The 17,452-nt window shown below is 44.2% G+C and overlaps 2 long non-coding RNA genes across 2 annotated transcripts in view; one reads left to right on the top strand and one right to left on the bottom strand.

Moving 5' to 3' along the window:
* Positions 1 to 2,818, bottom strand: part of LOC141087872 (uncharacterized) — a 43,309-nt gene extending 40,491 nt beyond the window's left edge. The window contains exon 1 of the long non-coding RNA XR_012231747.1: positions 1,946 to 2,818. This is a non-coding gene — a long non-coding RNA (uncharacterized lncRNA). The remainder of the gene's footprint in view (positions 1 to 1,945) is intronic.
* A 56-nt stretch (positions 2,819 to 2,874) lies between these two features.
* LOC141087873 (uncharacterized) lies at positions 2,875 to 8,090 on the top strand. The gene is made up of 2 exons (XR_012231748.1): positions 2,875 to 2,919; positions 7,820 to 8,090. It is a non-coding gene; the product is annotated as an uncharacterized lncRNA (long non-coding RNA).
* The last annotated feature ends 9,362 nt before the right edge of the window (positions 8,091 to 17,452 follow it).

Here is a 17,452-nt window from a genome sequence, read left to right as displayed (position 1 = left end):
CCGCACTGCTTCAGAAATAAAGATGCGATTTTTCAGCTACAGACAAAAATCACAGGACAGTATTAGAGACTATGCCTTAAACCTGCAGAAGGCGCTGCGGGCCATTAAACAAATTGATCCAGACAGTGTAAGAGATGAGAACAAAATGCTGAAAGAGCAGTTCATTGAAGGTCTTTTGTCTGATTCCAGTAAGGCACGACTGCGCATGATGTCATTGCAGAATCCGGACATGGACTTCGTTCAGTTTAAGAACAGATCCATCCGTATCTTAAGAGAATCAACCTATGTCTGCACTGAGCCAGTTAAACATCCAGCAGTTACATACCCCCAGGGGGCAGTATCATCACCCCAGGTGCCTGCAGTACAGCATGTGCAGATTCCAGTTGATGATTCTACTGCAGATTTCCGGCTGCAAGTACATGAACTGAATAAAAATATGGCTGCTCTATGTAAAACTGTTCAGACTCTCCAGACTTGTTCCCCCACAGAGAGGATCCAACTAGCATCAAGCCCGGATGATATCCCATGGCGACGGACAAAGAGGATGCCGCAACATCAGCGACAACTGACTCGCACCGGCAGGAGAACAACAGACCGATTTGACTCTTCTGGGAGACCCATTTGCAGACGGTGCCATAAGGTTGATCATATTGAAAGGGAATGTCCCTTAAATGGGCGACGCCTGGGGCCGAGGACCAACCCCCAGGAGTAAGAAAATCTGGTCCAACTAACTGGAGAAACAGGTATGTTGGAGGACGTCCACTTATACCCGTGGTAGTGGATGGTATCCCCTTTACCGCCCTCATGGACACTGGATCACAGGTAACCACAATGCCTCACACACTGTGCCAGAGATATTGGACTGATGCTGATCTCACCCAACTTCCTGATGGTGACTTGTCATTACTAGCAAGTAATGGTCAACCTCTGACACAGGTGGGGTACAAAGAGGTTGTCATTAAAGTGGGGAAGGTGGAGCAAAAGCTCAAAGTCTCGTGCTGGTAGAGGTGGAAAGAGCAGAGTGTCAACCTATCATAACATTAGTACCAAAAAAGGCTATCAGTATTAAAGCTCATCCATTAGAACAATATATATACCAAAGAAAAAATGGAACCAAGAGCAATAAATAAAATATATAATTTTATTGTTATCCAAAAATTAATAAAATACAAGTCTGTAATAAATAAATCACAGAATTTGAGATATATAAGGGAATCAGCAACACCCGGTTACCACACATGGATAAGGAAGGGTAAAAAATGGTGATATGTAAACAGTTGCATAAAATAATAATGACCTAGTGAAATGCACAAAAATATATAGATAGTATTCAAAATTTGTTACTCTCTACAAGTAAGGAGGGGAAACAAATACAAAAAATATTAAGTATATATATGTATATATCCCTGATATGAAAAGGCGCAATTTTTACTCATCATTTATATAAGGTGCATTAGGGCATAATAAAGTGATCCCTGAAAGGACCTACAAATGACCAGTTACAAATATTGATTATGACCTAATAGAGTGCATAAAAAATGATAGTATTGAAGATTTATGACCCATCACAAATGAGGAGGGGAAAGGATACAAAAAATATACACACTTACATATACTGTATATCCTTTATATAAAAAAGGCACAATTCCTTGTCAACATTCATATAAGGTGCAGAAGTGTATAATGAAATGATCAATCAAAGGACCTACAAAGTAGAACATGGAACACAGAGAAAGAAAAATGTAGCCTGATATCAGATATAACTGCTGCCGAAATACATACACTAGTCTGAAGAGAATAATGTGATGCTATAGCCAGGTCTGCAATGTAGCCTCAGACAAGGGAACCATAAGTCAATGTTAGTTGTGACTACTATCTAGATATATCAGGCAAAAACTAATTATATGCAATACATGCAAATTCTAAACCTTTTGACAAAACCAACCTTTCTGTGATGTGGGCTGCGGGACCCCAACGCGAGTTTCGCTACTTGCTTCTTCGGGGGGCATGATGTCTGAGTGTAATAAGCCGGTTTATATGTGCTAATGGGAGGAAGCCTCTCTGAGCGGCGAGAAAGCGGTGCTTCCGGTCAAGTGATGGCGAGTCAGAGGCAGTGGACTCGGTGTCTGACGTCACAGACACACCCCCACCAGCAGGACGTCACCGCTAGGCGGAGGATAAGTCTGCGGCACTGTGAGACGCGTAGCTACGTCAATGAGTCAGCACCCTCAACAGGAAGCGCTCCCCACATCACATGACAAGTTTACAAAAGTAAACGAATATGGATCTGCACGGGGGGCAAAGAAAAAAAAAGTTTGTATGCAGATGTGTGTATACTTATGTGCATACACATTTTTACCATGTATTGTCATATTTCTCACATGCACTTTTTTGCATCATGGTCCTTTTTGATGGCCTATTTTTATATTCAGGTCTATGGGCATGTATCTCTTGTATTAATAGAAGATACTTTTCCTTAGTTTTTTATTTTTTATTTTTATTTTTTCATTATTTAGTTTTGCTCCTTTGGCAGCGTCTGATGAGCTGAACTGCCAGTGAACCGCTCAGCTGATCAGACGCTGCCAAAGGAGGAAAACGAAAGAGGTGGAGGGAGATGGGGGCAGGCGAAGCTAAAGCTGTTCAATGCGCAGGTGCAAGATTCCCAGCCCCGCAGTGTGAATACTTCATAATACACTGCGGGGGGGGATCAGGGGGACAACAAAACACACAGGCTTGATATCCTGATGCCAGTTCTCGGGCAGCGCATACTGCGCATGACTGAGGACTGTTGGAACAACGCAGGCGCCCTCCAGCATCCAACACAGGAGGAGACGCTGCCGGACGCTACAGGGGGGTTGATGGACAGCTGGGAGGCGGCTTAAACAGAGGGACACTCCATACCTCTCTGACTGATTCCAGGTATGAGGACCAAATTATAAACGTCAATATTTCGCTGTTATTGGGGGTCAGAAACAGAAGAGCCTCCATCACAGAATGCAGCCTTAGTGCTGCTGAAGGTGGCTCTTTTAGTTAAAAATGCCCTGGGGGGATGACAGGTTGCCTTTAAATGTTAACCAGCGATTTCTCATTTTTACACCACCATTTTTTGGGGAGGACCACATCACATTTGAAATCACTTTGAGGGGTCTATATGATAAAAATACCCAAAAATGATACCATTCTAAAAACTGCACCCCTCAAGGTGCTCAAAACCACATTCAAGAAGTTTATTAATCCTTCAGGTGCTTCACAGGAGTTTTGCAACGCCTACGTAGGCGTCATGCTATAAATAGCCCCCCTGCGGGTCGGGTGACCGGGGTCACTGAAAGGTCACCCGACCCGCACACAAAGGACACTCTACAGTTAATCCCTGGGGGCGTGGCTTAGCCCCCACGTGCCCACGATCGCTCTGATTGGCTGTTAAAAGTGAAACAGCCAATCAGAGCGATTTGTAATATTTCACCAATGAAATCTGGTGAAATATTACAATCCAGCCATGGCCGGTGCTGCAATAGCATCGGACATGGCAGGACACCGACACCCGACCCCCCCACACACCGACTGGCGGGGCCGATCGGCCCCCGCCACCGATGGACGGCGGCGATCGGTCGCTGCCGTCATCATCTGCTCCCCCTCCCCTTCCTATCGCTCCCTCCCACCTTCCGATCCCCCCGGGACCTCCGATGATGCTCCCGATGTCCCGCCGTGGCTCCCGGCATCCGGATCATGGGTGGCGCCATCTTGCAAAATGGCGGACGCATGCGCAGTGCGACTGCCATTGTCCAAGATGGCGGCGCCCATGAATTTGCCGGTTGCCCGTTCATTTTTCATTTTGATCACTGTGATACACTCTCACAGTGATCAAAATGAAGAAAAAAGTAAATACACCCCCCTTTTATCACCCCCATAGCCAGGCGCAAATAATAAAATAAAAAAAATATTTTTTTTTCCATTTAGGGTTCGAACTAGGGTTAGGGTTGGAATTAGGGTTAGGGTTGGAATTAGGGTTAGAAATAGGGTTAGGGCTGGAATTAGGGTTAGGGCTGGAATTAGGGTTAGGGCTGGAATCAGGGTTAGGGCTGGAATCAGGGTTAGGGCTGGAATCGGTTAGGGCTGGAATCAGGTTTAGGGCTGGAATCAGGGTTAGGGCTGGAATCAGGGTTAGGGCTGGAATCAGGGTTAGGGCTGGAATCAGGGTTAGGGCTGGAATCAGGGTTAGGGCTGGAATTAGGGTTAGGGCTGGAATTAGGGTTAGGGCTGGAATTAGGGTTAGGGCTGGAATTAGGGTTAGGGCTGGAATTAGGGTTAGGGCTAGAATTAGGGTTAGGGCTGGAATTAGGGCTGGAATTAGGGTTAGGGCTGGAATTAGGGTTAGGGCTGGAATTAGGGCTGGAATTAGGGTTAGGGCTGGAATTAGGGTTAGGGGTGGGTTGGGATTAGGGTTAGGCTTGTAGTTAGGGTTAGAGTTGGGATTAGGGTTAGGAGTGTGTTGGCGTTAGGGTTGTGGTTAGGGTTATTATTAGAGTTGGGTTAGGGGTGTGTTGGGGTTAGAGTTGGAGTTAGAATTGAGGGCTTTCCACTGTTTAGGCACATCACGGGGTCTCCGAACGCGACATGGCGCCACGATTTATTCCAGCCAATTTTGCGTTCAAAATGTCAAACAGCACTCTCTCCATTCCGAGCCCTGATGTGTGCCCAAACAGTGGTTTACCCCCACATGTGGGGTATCAGCGTACTCAGGAAAAATTGCACAACAACCTTGGGAGTCTAGTTTCTCCTGTTACCCTTGGGAAAATAAAATATTGGGGGCTAAAAAAATGATTTTTGTGAAAAAAAATGATTTTTTTTGTTTTCACGGCTCTGAGTTATAAACTTCGGTGAAGCACTTGGGGGTTCAAAGTGCTCATCACACATCTAGATAAGTTCCTTGAGGGGTCTAGTTTCCAAAATGGGGTCACTTGTGGGGGGTTTCCACTGTTTAGACACATCAGGGGCTCTGCAAACGTAACATGACGCCCGCAGACCATTCCATGAAGTCGGTATTTCAAAACGTCACTACTTCCCTACCGAGCCCCGATGTGTGCCCAAACAGTGGTCCCCCCCCACATATGGGGTACCAGCGTACTCAGGACAAACTGGACAACAACTTTTGGGGTCCAATTTCTCCTGTTACCATTGTGAAAATAAAAAATTGTGGGCTAAAAAATCATTTTTTGAGGAAAATTTTTTTTTTTATTTTCACGGTTCTGTGTTATAAACTTCTGTGAAGCACTTGGGGGTTCAAAGTGCTCACCACACATCTAGATAAGTTACTTCAGTGGTCTAGTTTCCAAAATGGGGTCACTTGTGGGGGGTTTCCACTGTTTAGACACATCAGAGGCTCTGCAAACGTAACATGACGCCCGCAGACCATTCCATCAATTCGGTATTTCAAAACGTCACTACTTCCCTTCTGAGCCCCGACGTGTGCCCAAACAGTGGTCCCTCCCCATATATTGGGTACCAGCGTACTCAGGACAAACTGGACAACAACTTTTGGGGTCCAATTTTTCCTGTTACTATTTTAAGATAAAAAATAGCGGGCTAAAAAAATCATTTTTTGAGGAAAAAAAATATTTTTATTTTCACAGCTCTGCGTTATACACTTCTGTAAAGCACCTGGGGGTTCAAAGTGCTCACTATGCATCTAGATAACTTCCTTAGGGGGTCTAGTTTCCAAAATGGGGTGATTTGTGGGGGAGCTCCAAAGTGTAGGCAGACAGGGCCTCTCCAAACATGACAAGGTGTCCGCTAACGATTGGAGCTAATTTTCCATTCAAAAAGTCAAATGGCGCTCCTTCCCTTCTGAGCCCTGCCGTGCGCCCAAACAGTGGTTCCCCCCCACATATGGGGTGCCAGCATACTCAGGACAAACTGAACAGCAACTTTAAGGGTCCAATTTATTCTGTTACCCTTGTGAAAATAAAAAATAGCGGGCTAAAAAATCATTTTTGAGGAAAAAAAATGATTTTTTATTTTCATGGCTCTGCGTTTATAAACTTCTGTGAAGCACTTGGGGGTTCAAAGTGCTCACTACACATCTAGATAATCTCCTAGGGGGGTCTAGTTTCCAAAATGGGGTCACTTGTGGGGGGTTTCTACTGTTTAGGCACATCAGGGGCTCTGCAAACGCAACATGATGCCCGCAGAACATCCCATCAGTCTGCATTCCAAAATCGCGCTCCTTCCCTTCTGAGCTCTCCCAAGCGCCCAAACAGTGGTTTCCTCTGACATATGGGGTATCGATGTACTCAGGACAAATTACACAACAACTTTTGTGGTCCAATTTCTCCTGTTAGCCTTGTGAAAATAAAAAATAGCGGGCTAAAAAATCATTTTTTATGAAAAAAAATATTTTTTTATTTTCACTGTTCTGCGTCATAAACTTCTGTGAAGCACTTGGGGGTTCAAAGTCCTCACCACACATCTAGATAAGTTCCTTGGGTGGTCTAGTTTCCAAAATGGGGTCACTTGTGGGGGAACTCCAATGTTTAGGTACACAGGGGCTCTCCAAACGCGACATGATGTCCACTAACGATTGGAGCTAATTTTCCATTCAAAAAGTCAAATGGTGCTCCTTCCCTTCGGGACCCTGCCGTGTGCCCAAACAGTGGTTTATGACCACATATGAGGTATCGGTGCACTCAGGAGAAATTGCCCAACAATTTTAAGGATCCATTTTATCCCATTGCCCATGTGAAAATGAAAAAACTGAGGCTAAAAGAAAATTTTTGTGAAAAAAAAAGTCCTTTTTTTTTTTTTACGGATCAATTTGTGAAGCACCTGGCGGTTAAAAGTGCTCACTATGCAGCTAAATAAGTTCATTGGAGGGTCTAGTTTCCAAAATGGGGTCACTTGTGGGGGAGCTCCAATGTTTAGGCGCACAGGGACTCTCCAAACGCGACATGGCAACCGCTAAATATTCTAGCATATTTTCCATTCAAAAAGTCAAATGGCGCTCCTTCCCTTCTGAGCCCTGCCGTGCGCCCAAACAGTGGTTTATGACCACATATGAGATATCGGTGTACTCAGGAGAAATTGCCCTACAAATTTTAGGATCCATTTTATCCTGTTGCCCATGTGAAAATGAAAAAAATTGATGCTAAAAGAAAATTTTTGTTGGAAAAATTAAAATGTTCATTTTTCCCTTCCACATTGCTTTAGTTGCTGTGAAGCACCTGAAGGGTTAATAATCTTCTTGAATGTAGTTTTGAGTAGCTTGAGGGGTGCAGTTTTTTAGAATGGTGTCACTTTTGGGTATTTTCTGCCATATAGACCCCTCAAAATGGTTTTGTAAATTTTGTTGTAAAAACGAGAAATCGCTGGTCAACTTTTAACCCTTATAACTTCCCAACAAAAAAAAATTTTGTTTCCAAAATTGTGCTGATGTAAAGTAGACGTGTGGGAAATGTTATTTATTAACTATTTTGTGTCACATAACTCTCTGGTTTAACGGAATAAAAATTCAAAATTTTCAAAATTTTCGCCAAATTTCCATTTTTTTCACAAATAAATGCAAACATTATTGACCCTAGTTTACCACTAACATGAAGCCCAATATGTCATGAAAAAATAATCTCAGAATCGCTAGGATCCGTTGAAGCGTTCCTGAGTTATTACCTCATAAAGGGACACTGGTCAATATTGCCAAAAATGGCCAGGTCATTAAGGTCAAAATAGGCTGGGTCATGAAGGGGTTAATGTTTTTTAAAAAAAGGAACATTTAAGTTTTTTTCACAAAAAAATTTATTTCAAGACCAATTTTTTTTATTTTCCCAAGGGTAACAGGAGAAATTGGACCCCAAAAGTTATTCTGCAATTTGTCCTGAGTACGATGATATCCCATATGTGGGGGTAAACCACTGCTTTGGCGCATGGCAGAGCTCAGAAGAGAAGGAGCGTCGTTTGACTTTTTCAACGCAGAATTGGCTGGAATTGAGATCAGACGCCATGTCGCATTTGGAGAGCCCCTGATGTCCCTGAACAGTGGAAACCCCCCAATTCTAACTCCAACCCTAACAGGAAAATGGAAATAAATACTTTTTTAAAAATTGTATTATTTTTTCCCTAACTAAGGGGGTGATAAAGGGGAGTTTGATTTACTATTTATAGCCGTTTTTATAGAGGAGGAGATGACATACAAGTATATACTATATACAGGGGAGATGGCATACAGGCATATACTATATACAGGAGGAGATGACATACAAGTATATGCTATATACAGGAGGAGATGACATACAGGTATATACTATAAACAAGAGGAGATGACACACAGGTATATACTATATAAAGTATATAAAGGTGTAGATGCACACAGGCATACACTTTATACAGGGAAGATGACATACAGGTATATCTACAGTATCTATCTATCTATATATATATATATATATATATATATATATATACACACACACGAGTGTACAGTTGTGGCCAAAAGTATTGACACCACTGCAATTCTGTCAGATAATGCTCAGTTTCTTCCTGAAAATGATTGCAAACACAAATTCTTTGGTATTATTATCTTCATTTAATTTGTCTTAAATGAAAAAACACAAAAGAGAATGAAGCAAAAGGCAAAACATTAATCATTTCACACAAAACTCCAAAAATGGGCCAGACAAAAGTATTGGCACCCTCAGCCTAAAACTTGGTTGCACAACCTTTAGCCAAAATAACTGTGACCAACCGCTTCCGGTAACCATCAATGAGTTTCTTACAATGCTCTGCTGGAATTTTAGACCATTCTTCTTTGGCAAACTGCTCCAGGTCCCTGATATTTGAAGGGTGACTTCTCCAAACTGCCTTTTTAGATCTCTCCACAGGTGTTCTATGGGATTCAGGTCTGGACTCATTGCTGGCAACCTTAGAAGTCTCCAGTGCTTTCTCTCAAACCATTTTCTAGTGCTTTTTGAAGTGTGTTTTGGGTCATAGTCCTGCTGGAAGACCCATGACCTCTGAGGGAGACCCAGCTTTCTCACACTGGGCCCTACATTATGCTGCAAAATTTGTTGGTAGTCTTCTGACTACATAATGGCATGCACACGGTCAAGCAGTCCAGTGCCAGAGGCAGCAAAGTAACCCCAAAACATCAGGGAACCTCCGCAATGTTTGACTGTAGGGACCGTGTTCTTTTCTTTTTTTCTCCTGTAAACCCTATGTTGATGCCTTTGCCCAAAAAGCTCTACTTTTGTCTCATCTGACCAGAGAACATTCTTCCAAAACGTTTTAGGCTTTTTCAGGTAAGTTTTGGAAAACTCCAGCCTGGCTTTTTTATGTCTCGGGGTAAGAAGTGGGGTCTTCCTGAGTCTCCTACCATACAGTCCCTTTTCATTCAGATGCCGACGGATAGTACGGGTTGACACTGTTGGTTGTACCCTCGGACTGCAGGGCAGCTTGAACTTATTTAGATGTTAGTCAAGGTTCTTTATCCAACATCCGCACAATCTTGCGTTGAAATCTCAATTTTTCTTTTTTGTCCACATCTAGGGAGGATAGCCACAGTGCCATGGGCTTTAAACTTCTTGATGACACTGCGCACGGTAGACACAGGAACATTCAGGTCTTTGGAGATGGACTTGTAGCCTTGAGATTGCTCATGCTTCCTCACAATTTGGTTTCTCAAGTCCTCAGACAGTTCTTTGGTCTTCTTTCTTTTCTCCATGCTCAATGTGGTACACACAAGGACACAGGTTGAGTCAACTTTAATCCATGTCAACTGGCTGCAAGTGTGATTTAGTTATTGCCAACACCTGTTAGGTGCCACAGGTAAGTTACAGGTGCTGTTAATTACACAAATTAGAGAAGCATCACATGATTTTTCAAACAGTGCCAATACTTTTGTCCACCCTCTTTTTTATGTTTGGTGTGGAATTAGGCTGTGTGCACACGCTGCGGATTTTGCTGCGGTTCCGCAGCGGTTTTGGCCGCTGCGGACCCGCAGCAGTTTCTGCTGCGGTGTACAGTACAATGATTCCCTATGGGAATCAAAAACCGCAGTGCAGACGGTGCGGAATTTTCCGCGCGGATTATCTGCGGTTTTCAATCCGCAGAAAGAATTGACATGTCAATTCTTTCTGCGGATTCTCCTGCGGTTTGCCATCTCCTCCATTGAGGAGATGAAAAACCGCAGGGCAAAACCGCAGAGCAATCCGCAGGTAAAACCGCAGGTCTTTTGACCTGCGGTTTCACCTGCGGATTGTACAAAATCCGCGCGGATGAATCCGCACCTTTTCCGCAGCGTGTGCACACAGCCTAATATCCAATTTGGCTTTAGGACAACCAAGTATTAGGCTGAGGGTGCCAATACTTTTGTCTGGCCCATTTTTGGAGTTTTGTGTGAAATGATCAATGTTTTGCTTTTTGCTCTTTTGTGTTTTTTCATTTAAGACAAATTAAATGAAGATAATAATACCAAAGAATTTGTGTTTGCAATCATTTTCAGGAACTGAGTATTATCTGACAGAATTGCAGGGGTGTCAATACTTTTGGCCACAACTGTATGTATGTGTGTATGTACGTATATGTGTGTGTTTATCAAGCCCTGCCCCGCATTATGATGTCGTAATGATTTCCATGGCGACGTTGATGTCATAATAGGTTGCAATGGTGACAGTTATGTCATAAAGGTTGCCATGTTGACAATGATGTTATAATGGGTTGCTATGGCGATGATGATGTCAGAATGGTTGCCATGTTGATGATGATGATGTCATAATGGTTGCCATGGTGACTGTGATGTCATAATAGATTGATGGGTATATGGGCATGGAGCTATGGGATGGAGGATATGTATGATGGGTATATGGGCACTGGACTATGGGATGGAGGATAATCATAATTTGTAATAACCAACCACAGTTAGTTACTATGCCCGGGCAACAATTTATGTGCAATATAATCATTATAATTTGTTATAACAAATACACCACAGTTCGTTACTATGCCTGGGCAATGCCGGGCTCTTCAGCCAGCACATAATATAGGTAAAACTGTAACTGCAGCATGTATGCCATATAAGTTATACCACTGTGTATATATACTGCGACCGCTGTGTATAGCCCAGCCGCAGCGTATATGTACAGTGCCATGCGAATGTATTCGGCCCCCTGGAACTTTTCAACCTTTTCCCACATATCATGCTTCAAACATAAAGATACCAAATGTAAATTTTTGGTGAAGAATCAACAACAAGTGGGACACAATTGTGAAGTTGAACAAAATTTATTGGTTATTTAAAATTTTTCTGGAAATTCAAAAACTGAAAAGTGGGGCGTGCAATATTATTCGGCCCCTTTACTTTCAGTGCAGCAAACTCACTCCGTTTTTGAATTTCCACAAAAATTTAAAATAACCAATAAATTTTGTTCAACTTCACAATTGTGTCCCACTTGTTGATTCTTCACCAAAAAAATTACATTTGGTATCTACCCTTCAGCTGCTGGATGTACCGCTGCAGTCGCTGTTCGTCCGGCATTACTAGCCAGACCCTGGCGCTAATATGTTAGGGCTGGCGGAACGCACAAAATAATAAAATGATAGTAAGGCGCGTTCGCAACCCGGGGTCCCCCGTGCAGAGGTGGTGAACTGCTGCTTAGTAATGGCGGATGCAATATGGCGGTATACAAGACCACACGCAGGTTAATAGTCACCCGATGTGTACAAGAGCAGACTCTGTTACGTGTCAGAGCCGCACTACCGTGGAACATAAATGCCGGAGTCTGTTAGAAATCCCAGAGCTCGGCAAGGGAGCGCACAGAATGCGGTCACAGAACCCTGCCCCAAGGACACGGGGTCAGAGTCCCTCTAAACCTTGTGAACGCGCGGCGTCGCACCTGCGGTCGCCACTATAGATGCTGACTATGGTGGAGTGTCGAGCTAGTGCACCGTGGTGTGTAGAGCCACCGGTGGACACTGATGCCAGTCTCTGACTCTACCTACACCTAAGCCTGGGCGCTTAACAGGCTAGGATGCACAACACATGCATACCAAGGGTAGGGGTTTCTTAATGAGTCATTCACCAGAGACATTCATACATGCATACAACACTCACTCCATATAGTCTAATCTTTTTCTGTATTAGCGCATGGCCGGGCGGCCATGCTAAACTTCTATAGTTGCAGGCTTCCGGGACCTTCATGGTGGTCCAATCAGAGCAGCAACAGGACCTGAGCATGTGACCTCCGACCTCCAATGAGAGGTCATCCCACGGGCATGCTCAGTAGGAGAAAAGCAGGACTTAGTCCTAGGAATGTGTGCTTTCCGCTGACTCATGCATGGTAGAATAGCTGAGCCTGGAGGAGTAACCAGACGCCTAGCATTAACCTGGGCAAGACACTGGGACCGACGTCTCTGCTGAGCAGGAACCTCTGCGGCCGCAGAATAATGGGAGACCGCAAAGGACACGGCTCGAGACTCCCCCTGTGCAGTGGGAGAAACTTGACACCTAACAGTATCACCCATATATTGCATTTGTTGCAGTATCACCTATATAATGTATATAGACTGCTGTACATACATTATATAGATGATACAGTGATTACCGTATATACTTGAGTATAAGCCGACCCCCCTAATTTTGCCACAAAAAACTGGGAAAACTTATTGTCTCGAGTATAAGCCTAGGGTGGGAAATGCTCCATAGATTATTCCCCCATATGCTGCCCCCATAAGAAGCTCCATAGATTATTCCCCCATATACTGCCCCCATAAGAAGCTCCATAGATTGTTCCCCCATATGCTGCCCCCATTAGAAGCTCCATATTGTTCCCCCATATACTGCCCCCATTAGAAGCTCCATATTGTTCCCCCATATACTGCCCCCATTAGAAGCTCCATATTGTTCCCCCATATGCTGCCCCCATTAGAAGCTCCATATTGTTCCCCCATATGCTGCCCCCATTAGAAGCTCCATATTGTACCCCCATATGCTGCCCCCATTAGAAGCTCCATATTGTACCCCCATATACTGCCCCCATTAGAAGCTCCATATTGTACCCCCATATACTGCCATTAGAAGCTCCATATTGTTCCCCCATATACTGCCCCCATTAGAAGCTCCTTAAGATTATTCCCCCCATATGCTGCTGCAGCATGTAAAAATAAAAAAAATGACATACTCACCTCTCCGTTGCTGGGTGTCAGATTCTCACCTGTCCTGCGTCCATGGCTGCTCACCTCTATCTGCCACGTCATCAGTCAGTGACGTCCAGACTGCAGGGGGCGCGGCCCGCACTAATCACATCACCGCGCCCTCTGCTGTCTCAAGTCACTGACCGATGACAGACAGCAGCAAGCAGCGATGGACACAGGACAGGTGAGTATCGCTATACTTACCCGTCCTGACGCTGTGTCTTGAGCCCCCAGCTTCTCCGCGCTCTCTCTTCCTGCCTTCAGCGGTCACGTGGTGCCGCTCATTAAAACTCATGATATGCGCATATTCATGAGTTTTAATGAGCGGCACCACGTGACCGCTGAAGGCAGGAAGAGAGAGCACGGGGAGAAGCTGGGGGCTCAAGACACAGCATCAGGATGGGTAAGTATGACCTGACACCCCCGCCCCCCTCCCCCTCTGACCCCCCGGTGTATATGACTCGAATATAAGCCGAGAGGGGGACTTTCAGCCCAAAAAAACGGGCTGAAAATCTCGGCTTATATTCGAGTATATACGGTATATACAGCAGTATCATCTTTATATTGTACATACAGCCTCTATGTACATTATATACATTGAAACAGCAAATGCTGTAATATACATAAAAAAGCTTTCATCTTGGAACTTACCTGAGATGGGGGGAGGATGAGATGGGTCCACTGTTCAGCCAGCGTCGGGGGTGCTGAGGACTTGGAGCGGATGCTGGTCAGGGTGACGAGAGCCCTGTTCTCTATGTCTGACGCTGGCCATCGTTAGACAGAGTGAGGCTCAGGCAAGCATCCTGTGCACACCATGGCGGCGGCCTTTTCAAAGTTCTGCACAGGCCCTGTGTGCGCCGGCATTTTCAAAGTTCTGCACAGGCCCTGTGTGCGCATGCTTTCCTGCTTGCCCACACTGATGAGGGCCGCGCTGACACGGACTGACGTATCCCTTGTCAGCGTGTGCACCAAGGGAGTGCGCGCACCAGGGCCTGTGCAGAATATTTAAAGAGCCGCAGGCCCAGCGGGCATCTGCCCGCCTGGGCAGATTGCAGAGTTACTGAAGACCTTGGGCAGATTGCAGAATTACTGAAGACCTCGGGCATATTGCAGAAAACGGACTATTCACATTTCATTGTTTTCACATTGATATGCTTTAACACGATTGCGTGCAACCTTTTTCGTATATTGTACATGTAAGTAGCGGTGTTTTGGTATGCACCTGCTCAGATTAGTTCAGTTTTCTGTTATTTGTATGTAGATCAAGAAATTGACTAAAGCCTTCATACACTATTGACAGCTGTCCGATCGTTTGGCTGGCAGTATCTCGCCCAACTCCCCAAAAAACAGGATTTCTCACTCTATCGAGGGTTCCTGTATTCTCTATGAGAGCCGCTGTTAGACATCTCTGGCAGCAGCTTTCCACTTTTGAGAGCAAAACGATGTACAGTTCAAAATCGGACATGCTGGATTCTGATCTCGCCTGGCAATCATCAGTCAGAGGCCCCCATACACATTGGACTGTCAGCAGAATCTGTTGGTATCAGCAGGTTTGGCCCAAATTATTCTGTGTATGGGGAACGTAACTACTATTTTACTATCTGAAGCGTATGAGCACTGTCAGAGTATATGAACACAACTTCTTTTAGACTTCTGTGTATCCATGGAGTTTTTCAGATGGAAGATGTTTCAGGAGTGGACACAATCATCATTTTGTCCTAAGTAACTTTGTTTTTTGCTTCATTTTTGGTCGTCTCTCCCGACATTTTTTAGCCATCAGTTTTTGTTTATTTTTTTAAAATGGACCAGTCACTTCTTTTAGCCGCTTCATGTCTTGAGAAACCTTAAGTGGTTGAAAATCTCAAGATTAAACATATGAACAGCGAGTTGTTTTACACAGTGCAGTGCATGAGTTCATTTTTTTTACGATATATACACGTGGTAAAAATTGTTGGTACCCCTCGCTTAATGACCGAAAAATCCACAATGGTCACAGAAATAACTTGAATCTGACAAAAGTAATAATAAATCAAAAATCTATGAAAATGATCAAATGAAAGTCAGACATTGCTTTTCAACCATGCTTCTACAGAATATTTACCCGGGCCAATTTTTACAATTCTGACCACTGTCCCTTTATGAGGTAATAACTCTGGAACGCTTCCATGGATCCAGGTGATTCTGACATTGTTTTCTCGTGACATATTGTACTTTATGTTAGTGGTAAAATTTCTTTGACATGAATTGCGTTTATTTGTGAAAAAAAAGAAAATTTGGCAAAAATTTTGCAATTTTTCAACTTTGAATTTTCAAGCTCTTAAATCACAGAGATATGGCACACAAAATGCCACATATATACTTGTGTATAAACCGAGAATTTCAGCCCATTTTTTTGGGCTGAAAGTCCCCCTCTCGGATTATACACGAGTCATATACTGTAAGGGGGTCGGTGGGGGAGGGGGAGTGGGTGGTGTCAGAGACCATACTCCCCCCTCCTGGCATGGTCTCTGCAGCCCCTCTGCTTCCCCCATGATCTCAATGTCCCAGCTGTTCCTGTATTCAGCGGTCACATGGTACCGCTCATTAAACTCATGAATATGCGCATATTTAATGAGCGGTACCACATGACCGCTGAATGCAGGAACTGCTTGGACGCCAACATCATGCTGGAAGCAGGGACTGAAGAGACTGGGCGCCAGGAGGGTGGTGAGTATGACGGGGGAGGACGGGGAGCTGAGCAATACTTGCCTCTCCCCGTTCCATTGCTGTCTCCGCTCCTCTGGCTGTGACATTAGCGGAGGGTGCGATGACGTAGTCCGTGCGCGCCCTCTGCTGACGTCACTGCACAGGACCCGGGAAACAGCGATGGAACCGGGAACGGTAAATATAACCAGTGCCGAGGGCCTGAGCCAGCGGCTACACTGGCACCTGGCCCCCAGCGACGGAGAGGCGAGTATGTCTTTTTTTTATATAGCAGCAGCATATGGGGGGTATTTATGTATGGAGCTTCTACTTGGGCCACTATTAACCCTTGTGCAGCATATGGGTTATTTATATATGGAGCATCTACTTGGCCCACCATTAACCCTTGTGCAGCACATGGGTGGTGTTTATACAGTATATGGAGCATCTACTTGGGCCACTATTAACCCTTGTGCAGCATATGGGGGTGTTTATATATGGAGCATCTACTTGGGCCACTATTAACCCTTGTGCAGCATATGGGGGGTGTTTATATATGGAGCATATACTTGGGCCACTATTAACCCTTGTGCAGCATATGGGTTATTTATATATGGAGCATCTACTTGGCCCACCATTAACCCTTGTGCAGCACATGGGTGGTGTTTATACAGTATATGGAGCGTCTACTTGGGCCACTATTAACCCTTGTGCAGCATATGGGGGTGTTTATATATGGAGCATCTACTTGGGCCACTATTAACCCTTGTGCAGCATATGGGGGGTGTTTATATATGGAGCATATACTTGGGCCACTATTAACCCTTGTGCAGCATATGGGGAGTGTTTATATATGGAGCATCTACTTGGGCCACTATTAACCCTTGTGCAGTATATGGGGGGTGTTTATATATGGAGCATCTTGTTGGGCCACCATTAACCCTTTTGCAGCATTTTATGGGGGTATTTATCTATGGAACATCTTTTTGGACCACCATTAACCCTTGTGCAGCACCACCCTCGGCTTATACACGAGTCAATAAGTTTTCCCAGTTTTTTGTGGCAAAATTAGGGGGTCGGCTTATACACAAGTGTATACGGTACTTAATAAGTATCATTTTCCACATGTCTACTTTACATCAGCACAATTTTGGAACCAAAATTTTTTTTTGTTAGGAAATTATGAGGGTTAAAAGTTAACCAGCGATTTCTCATTTTTACACCACCATTTTTTGGGGGGGACCACATCACATTTGAAGTCACTTTGAGGGGTCTATATGATAGAAAATACCCAAAAATTATACCAATCTAAAAACTGCACGCCTCAAGGTGCTCAAAACCACATTCAAGTTTATTATCCCTTCAGGTGCTTCACAGGAATTTTTTGAATGTTTTAAAAAAAAAATGAACATTTAACTTTTTTTTCACAAAAAAATTATTTCAAGTCCAATTTTTATTATTTTCTCAAGGGTAACAGGAGAAATTGTACCCCAAAAGTTATTGTGCAATTTGTTCTGAGTACGCTGATACCCCATATATGGGGATAAACCACTATTTTGGCGCATGGCAGAGCTCAGAAGAGAAGGAGCACCGTTTG

The sequence above is a fragment of the Dendrobates tinctorius genome, unplaced genomic scaffold (genome assembly GCF_039654945.1).
Source record: "Dendrobates tinctorius isolate UK_male_01 unplaced genomic scaffold, ASM3965494v1 ptg000036l, whole genome shotgun sequence".
In the NCBI taxonomy this organism is placed as follows: Eukaryota; Metazoa; Chordata; class Amphibia; order Anura; family Dendrobatidae; genus Dendrobates; species Dendrobates tinctorius.
The sequence above is the reverse complement of the archived record's forward strand: the minus strand, read 5'-3'. Positions and strand labels throughout refer to the sequence as shown.